General features: G+C 43.1%; 1 long non-coding RNA gene across 1 annotated transcript in view; it reads right to left on the bottom strand.

The window, feature by feature from the left end:
- Positions 1-714: 714 nt before the first annotated feature.
- Positions 715-8,514, bottom strand: part of LOC130149414 (uncharacterized) — a 132,899-nt gene continuing 125,099 nt past the window's right edge. Inside the window, exons 3-5 of the long non-coding RNA XR_008821914.1 lie at positions 3,158-3,248; positions 2,176-2,264; positions 715-1,241 (exon numbers count right to left, since the gene is read on the bottom strand). This is a non-coding gene — a long non-coding RNA (uncharacterized LOC130149414). The remainder of the gene's footprint in view (positions 1,242-2,175; positions 2,265-3,157; positions 3,249-8,514) is intronic.

The following is an 8,514-nucleotide window of genomic DNA, read 5'->3' as shown; positions in this document are numbered from 1 at the left end:
ATCCCAACTGCCTACTCTTATGCACTGGACGGTGACAAAACCAATGACTATCAGACACTATGTTTTGAAACAGCTGGGAAAGAGATTAAAAAAACCATTTCAATTCACTGTGAATTCTAGCAAAACCTGTGGGATAGAATGGAGAAAAAGGGATAGTTTTCACCTTTAGAAGAAGCGTAACACCCACCTCTTAGATCCTACTGCTAAAACAGCTGAAAAGTAGAGTAGAATATAAGTAGATGCAATGGGAGAATGATGCAACACAGATGAGATGTTCCTTGTAAAGTAATTTCTGGTCTTTCGGTGTTTCTGGTGAAACAGTACCTGGTGACATGTTTATCAGCAGAGAAACCCAACCAGGGAGAAAAGGTGGCTGGTCACTTTGCAGAATTTTTCTCACAGATGGTACGGATGGTAGAAAGTCCATGCTGAATGGGGAAAGCAATGCAAGAAATCTTAGTTACTTCAGCTGTCTGAAGGACAGTTGTTTTTAAGGCAGTCACATGATTTGAGTTCTCAGATAATTATTGTTACCCATCAAGACAGCACCTGTGGAAAGATTTGGAGTATCTGTAGGGTGCAGAGCCTGGGCTGAACTCCATGTTGCAAAGTGTTATCCATTTTCTGTTGGTTCTGATCCTTCTGGACTTAGATTTAAAACTTTGATTCTCACAGAAATCGAACATTAATATGTACCAAAAAGCCTCTGTGATTTCAAGGCATTAACTCTATATGACATTTCATATACAGCCGTGCTATCTTCTAGATAGCATGTACCAAGTCTCGGCAGGCAGCTGTTGCAGATGACGATATAAACAATGTATATATCCCAATCCACCTTGAAAGAAAGCAGAATGTTTAATCACAGAAGATTTAATCTGATGTTGAATTCAGTTTAGGCAGTGATTTGGATCACAACAATCTATTGATAAAGTGATTTTGGGAGAAGAAAAGCTGCCATACTCCTGCTGCACACTCACTGACAACATTTGTAAGCTGCTGTTGGTATTTATAGCTTATCACGGTAAAGAGTTGCTCTTTACAGAGCTCATGTTGTAAGTTGCTGTCACAATCAAAGGGCACAGGGTTCAGAAAGCCATCCCGGAGTGGGAAGCTTAGAAAGCTCAGCTCAATACCACCCTTCAGTCTCATCAAAATTCAAGTTGCAGTATTTCCTGGATTTTAGTGCTGTTTCATTCTACTTTCAGCATTTTCATCCCAAAGAGCGGTTACAGCAGTTTCTAAAGAAAGAACAGAGCAATGTGAGGCAACACGTCATTGCTAGTCCCCAAATTACAATTTTTGAGCTTCTGACTCACTGCTTCTTTCTTAATACTGTTCAGACGAGCTTGCCAAGCACCGGAGAGATGCAAATTCTAAATGTCAGCATTTGTATTCACCAACAGCTAGTTTAGAAATTCTGACCTGATTAAAACATTACAAAGCCAAATTTATTGTAACTACTAGAATTTTACCATCATGTTCTTCTCTTCACCTGAAGTGTTCCTGGTATTGCCAAGTTCCCAGATTAAATGATATTTAGAGTTCTTCTGCCCCAGCTGGAGTCATATGCCTCTGAGTTCTCATATTTTAGATGACGTTACAGAACAAAACCACCCAAGCAAATGCATTTCTTTTGAAGTCATATGATTTGTGGCCAGCAAGTTGAGAAATTATTTTTCAATCTCCAGGGCTGGCAAGACTCTATTTTCCAGATCACAGAGATGCTATACCCCGCCACATCCCATGCTGTTCTTAGTGTACATCGCTAACAACCATAGGCTGGTATTTCCCTGTGCCAGACAGGTTTTGTTTGTTCTGGTGTAGCAAGCCAGGCTGATTCCTAGTCATATATTAGTATTAAAAAGATTAACTGTTCAGGTTAGCAAGTCTGCTTACACGGGAGAAGCCCATGTATTCTCAGTTCCCAATACCTGCATTCCTGTGGTGGTTTGACCCTGACTGAGTGCCAGGTGTCCACCAAAGCCACTCTGTCACTCCCCTCCTCAACCAGACAGGGGAGAGAAAATATAACATCATAACATAAGGATTGTATGTATAGAATATATGTAGCCTTGGGATTTGAACTCTGACAGAAACAGTTTTTATAATTAACTTATAAAAAGTATAAGTGACAGAATGAGCCAGTAGCAAAACTGGAAGAGAGATCTTTACCTCCAGCCTGTCCTGGATCACCCAGATCAAGTCTCCTGCTTTCCTGAGAAAGTGGCAAGGATAGCACCATGAAATCAGGAAATTCCATCCTACACATTAAGAACATTGATACTATTAGGAAAAATCAAGGCTTGATGAACAAACTAACCTTTCTGGAGTTATGAGATTTTTTTAGATTTTCACATCTTAAACTAATTGTAACTGAACTATTTTATACCTAACATAACTGAGATGGACTAGACTTGGCTAACAACCAAATGCCCACCTAGCTGCTCACTTACTACTCACACCCTCAGCAGTAGAGAAGGAGAAAATAGGAAGAACAGGAATGAGGAAACTCATAGATCAACATGAAAACAAGGTGATTGCTTATCAAGTATCCTCATTTTCTGAGGAAGTATAGCTGTCTTTGGGAAGCCCTTCTGATGCAGATGCATAAAACAACAATGAACTTAGCATATATTGTTAATCACTGTTGTAACCTTCCTGCACATGTGGGCCATGATTGACTGAAATTATCTATAGACAGTAACAAGAGCAATACACACACCCACACATAGAAAGTTCATTACTGTATGCCTGGTCCACACCTCAGAAAGACTGTAGATTTTGAAAGTTACAGGGAACATTCAGACCTGGCAACACTTTGAGTTCTATATCTTTCTCCAAGTGTAGTGGGGAATGTATTTTGCACAGAAAATCCTCCTAAACTGCAGTCTATCATTTCAGAGTAGCATTAAAAACCTGGTCACATATTAGCAAATCCCTCCGCCATGAGATATTTCAAATTTGAATCACGTTTCTCTTTACTTCCTTCTTTATTTCTTCAGGTGATGTTAAATGCAGTCAGAATTGAAAGGGAGAGAAACCAATTTTTAGAAAAAGGCAGAGAGATTAGGATTCAGACTTGGTATTATTATGACTAGAAATTAGTTTCTGTTTCCCTTGATCACCACCATGCAGGAACAGCAGGATGCCTTACCTCATCTCGTACCAACTTCAAGGCAAGAAAAGGAAGTAACTTTTCATTCGCTGCATAAATGGGCTGTGTATGTTCTTCTCACTACATATTGCTGAAATAAGAAAACAAGCAAAACTCCATAAATTATCAGATAATCATGAATTGAGGAAACATTAGAAATCAGAACAATGCAGGTGCAGTACTGAAAGGGATATTAAGCTTCATGTACTGTCACTTAAACCAATACCTATCTCCTGAAGATTAGCAAGTGTCTTGCACCTTTCTGTGAACGATTTGATGCTGAACTTTCCTTCACTAGAAATGTCCATTCTATTAGATTCATCTTCTCTCAGCCTTACTGGCGTTTATGAAGCAAAATAAGACAGAAATAACTGTCCAAACACCAAACCAGGCAGAAGAATTTCCTGCTTCTGCTTACATGTTGCAGAAAATGAAATAAGTGCCTCTACACCCTGCAAATGTTTCCATACACCAGCTTCTTTCCACTAACCTCCATTGATTTATGTCAGGGAAGAATTTCCCACAGATTTCTCATGTTTCCTTACTCCAGCTACTTGAAATAATAGAGGACAAATCACATAGAGCCTTAGTGTTCTGTGCAGCCACACTGGGGATAATAGACACAGCACGGCGTGCAGGGTAGTGCAGAGGTCAGTCCCAGCCTAACTGAGCTAGTGGATTTCCAGGCCACATCATTAGAAGTGCTGCAAATGGCGTTCAAATGCAGAACTTCCTCCTTCATATCCATAGTTTGCCCACCCTCAACTGGGAGACTGCTAGGAAGCATCTCCACTGGAAGAAAAAAAAATGATAGCCTCAGGCTTTGCTGTCAAGTGAAGATAACCGGTTCATTCCTCCAGCCAAGGATTTCAGCGTTTTAAGGAATCAGAGAAGTAAAACATCTTCTTCCTATTGCTCAAGAAGAGCCTTAACAATTACTTATTTCTGGGCAACCTCCTGACCAAAGAAAAGAGGGGTTGACTCCAATGCTTTGGACCTCTGGCACAGAGGGCAGCTAAGATTCAACTGGAGGCTCCTGCTCCTTTCCTCTCACCAAACCTCTCTCACTTCATCCGGTCCTCTGAGTCACTTCCTCCTGACTTTTCACTCATCTGCTCTCAGAGCACTTCTCCAAGTAAGCCAGTTGTCTTGGCCCACTCTGGAGCAGGGTTCAAGGGAAGCCCTGCTGGGAGGTAGGCTAGAACATAACCACAACATTATCACAATGCCAAGCTCCTACGAACTGTCGTCTGTGCAGGAGTTTGGGGCAGGTAAACATCACGCATATTAGTGATCTTAATGCTGACTTCAAAAGAGCCACAACATGTCATACCAGCAGGACCTGGTGTGTGTCAGTGATCCCAGAACCAGCTCCAAGCAAGCTGGTATGTCATTGCATTGCACTGGCTGGAATCATTCGTCCCCACCAGGTAGCAGTTTGTTGCATGAACAAGTTGCCGTGCCCCGGCTACGTGCAGCGCTGTGCTGACTCGACTGTACCGCTTCTATTTCTGAAGCAGCTCGAAGGCAGCTCAGGGGAGCTCTGCACTGTCAGCAACTGCACAGCATGGACGCGGCCCGCAGAGGCTATTGAAACAGGAATCCAAGGAGTGATGGGAAGCAATATTTCAAACTAGGCTGGACGGTGGTGGTTCATACGTTTTGCCCCTGCACCCAGCACCCCCAGAAGTACTTTGAAACACGAGTAATATTTTATTTACCTATACATGTGTATAAAAGGTGCGCAGCAGCTCTGAATTCAAAGTCAGGCTTTCCAATTTCAGTCTTGCTATTAAACACAAGCTTCCCTGAAGGGAGAGGGACTCCGGGAATATGGGCTTCACCTCAGTCTTACCTACCCTCCAGTAGGAGTTGTGTAAAAGAAACCATATTCTCATTAGGACTTTCAGGTGTGTGGGTGTTTCCAGGAATAAACAACACCCAACCACAGAACAACCAGGAAGCAGCTTTATAAGCATATTATGTTGCTTTGCGGGCACAAAGTTTATGCATTTTATCTCCATAGCCAGCCTACCACATTATGCCATTCTACAAGGGGACCTGCCATGTGGTGGGACCCATGGTATGCTGAAAGCAAGAGCTGGAGTTACAGTCTGCAATTGCAGACATTCAGACAACCAAATCCTGGGCAGACCTGTCAATCACGTTCCAGGTAGACTGGATGAACTCTGTTAGAGTTAAGAACTGGAATAGTTGGACGAACAGCCAGAGTAAAGTGTATCAGCAAGGTAGATACAGGAGAAATCTTACATCTGCCCACACAAGAGGTGATGCTATCCAATAATTTTGCTTTCTCTTTCACATACACTGATATGCAAAAATAATGTATTTTGTTACGGAATATGCAAATAATACTTATGAAATTACTTTTCCTTTATTATAAATGTAACAGGTTCTAGGCTCTAAGATGGGTCATCAAAAGGCCGGAAATTCACTAAGTGTGACACACACTGCTACCTCTGAAAGAATTACAGTGGGTTTAATGCCCTATACATCAGACAAGGCCACTGTGTAGTGTAATCCAGCCTTAATTTCACTTCCTTGCCAAATTTCTAGACAAAACCATTGTACTTCATTGCTGGGGTGAGTACTGAGTGAGTAAAACAGATCTGTCATTACACAAAGAATCACGATGCTTTTCCAGAACCATTCGCAGCTTCAGAGATAATTGGATTCACTATGTACAGCCTGTTGAGTTATCTGTATGGTTCCAAGATTTAGGATCCTCAGCTGACACGGAAAGAGACAGCAGGGAGAATTCTTACATGGAGAAAGTAGCTCCATAAGTCAACAGAACTAGGCCATCTTAAAAGTTTATAACAGCTGAGGTTCCAGCGCTCTGATATGCATGTCATTGTTGGAAATTAAGTCCTTGGAAAGAATGTAATTTCTGTCTGCACCTTGTTAATTAAAATCCAGCTTTACAGCTCCTGCACTACTTGTTGAATGAGTTACTAGCATGGAATCTGCTGTCAGCAAGGACTTTAGGCAGAGCAAAACCACTTCAAACAGAGCAGATCACAGACTCTGCCTTTGTCAAATAATATCTGATGACATTATGATGATTAACATAAAATGGGTCTGCAATAACCCACACTGAAAACCACAGGCAGAGCCCAGATCTGTGCTCTCAGAACACAGAAGACAGGGAAAGTTCAGTCTCCACAAAAGCTGTGATGGCTCTGCGTGGCACCTTATAACAAACTATGCTTGAGTTTTCTTCGCTGCTGTGCAGAAAGGCGCACTTACCGAAAGCGTATCTTTAATTGCACCTTGTTGGGAACATCTTCATCCCCAGCTACATCTCAGGCTTCAGCTATCACAGTTTATCCCTCTCCTCTTCCTTTCCATCAAATGCATGCTACATTTCTGACTGATGCAGCCAGCAAACCCTGACAGCTTTCCCTCCTCTACATGCATTATTGCTCCATCTAGGCCAACCTCTGTCCCCCACTGGCCTTTCTCAGGGTCATTCCTGTCATGGGATCCTGTCTCTCAATGTGTCACTGAGAGGACAGGCTCCAGTGAATAACAAATGAAATACTCGTCACTTCTTGTGGTGAATTTATGTTTTCAGTCATGTTCTGCCACAGACTTCTCATATCTGACTTGCCAAGTTCTGTTGCCTGTAGCAGAATTTTAGAAGGAACTGTTTCAGTACTTCCCAGATTCAGTCCTCCTCAGATTTCTAGACATCATCATATCCCTATGGATGTGATCATCAAGATAGCAACTGTGTCTCCACCAGCTAACAAGAAAGAAACACAAGCTTTCCTAGGCCTTGTGGGATTCTGGAGAATGCATATTCCAGATTATAGTCAGTTTGTGAGCCCTCTCTATTGAGTAATTGAAAGAAGAACTATTTTGGCTGGGGCCTTGAGACACAACAAACCTTTGAGCAGATCAGACAGGAGGTGACTCATGTTGTAGCTCTTGGGCCTCTCTGGACAGGACCAGCTGTGCAAAATGTACTCTACACTGCAGCTGAGGAGCATGGTCTCACCTGAAGCCTTTGGCAGAAAACATCAGGAGAAACCCAAGGCTGACCACTAGTGTTTTGGAGCCAGGGTATTGAGGATCAGAAGCCCACTATGCCCTGACTGAAAAAGAGATACTAGCAGCATGTGAGGGGGTTCAAGTCACTTCAGAAGTTGTTGGTACAGAAGCATATCTCCTCTTGGCACCATGATTGCCTGTATGTTCAAAGGAAACATCCCCTCTGCACATCACCCAGCCAGCACTACATGAAGTAAGTGGGTAGTGTTGATCGTGCAGTGGGCTCGACTGGTGAAACCCAGCCACCCAGGAATCCTGGAAGAGATCATGGACTGGCCAGGAAGCAGAGATTTTTAAGTATTGCCTGGTAAGGTGGCTCATGCCCAGGAGACACAACCATATAACGAGTTATCAGCAGATGAAAGGCATTATGTTCTGTTTACTGATGGATCCTGTTGTCTTGTAGGGAACTGTTGGAAGTGGAAGCTGCTGTGTGGAGTCCCACACAGCAAGTCATTGAAGCCACTGAAGGAGAAGGTGAGTCAACAGTTTGCAGAATTGAAAGCCACCCAACAAGCCCTAGGGACTGCTGATTAACAGAAGTGGCCAGTACTCTGTACTGACTCATGGATGGTGGCTAATGCCCTATGGAGGTGGCTGCAGCAGAGGAAGGCCAACTGGTAGTGCAGAGGTAAATCCATCTGGGCTGCTGCACTGTGGCAAGACATCGCTGCCTGGGTAGAAAACATCACTCTAAATGTATGTCATGTGGTTGCTTACATGCCCAAAAGCCGTGTCACTGAAGAACATTGAAACAATGAACAGGTAGACAAGGCTGTCAAAATTGAAGTAGCTCAGGTGGACCTGGACTGGGAGTGTAAGGGTGAGTTATTTGTAGCTTGATGGACCTACAAACTATGGGGACATCTAAGGAGAGAGGCAAAATACAGATGGGCTCCTGATCAAGGCATGGACCTGACCATGGAGGCCAACACACAGGCCACTTGTGAATGTGAAACATGCCAGCATCAAGCAAGCTACATAAGCAAAATGTCCCTGGAACAGAGGGTGGTGGCTGGGTTCTCAATATGGCAAGGCCTGGCAAATTGACCATATTAGACCACCACCATGGACACGCCAAGGCAAGGGCTACATACTCACTGTGGTGAAAGCAGCTACCATTTGGCTAGAAACATACCCTGTGCGTGGCATTGCCCAAAAGACCATCTTGTTTTGCCTGTGACAGTAACTGTTCAGTGATCTCCCTGTCTTTATCCTGATCCATGAGCCTTCCATTGCATTTTTCTCCCCTGTGTCCTGTTGACAAGGTGGAGTAACAG

Source organism: Falco biarmicus, chromosome 5, assembly GCF_023638135.1.
Source record: "Falco biarmicus isolate bFalBia1 chromosome 5, bFalBia1.pri, whole genome shotgun sequence".
In the NCBI taxonomy this organism is placed as follows: Eukaryota; Metazoa; Chordata; class Aves; order Falconiformes; family Falconidae; genus Falco; species Falco biarmicus.
This window is presented reverse-complemented; position numbering and strand designations above follow the sequence as displayed.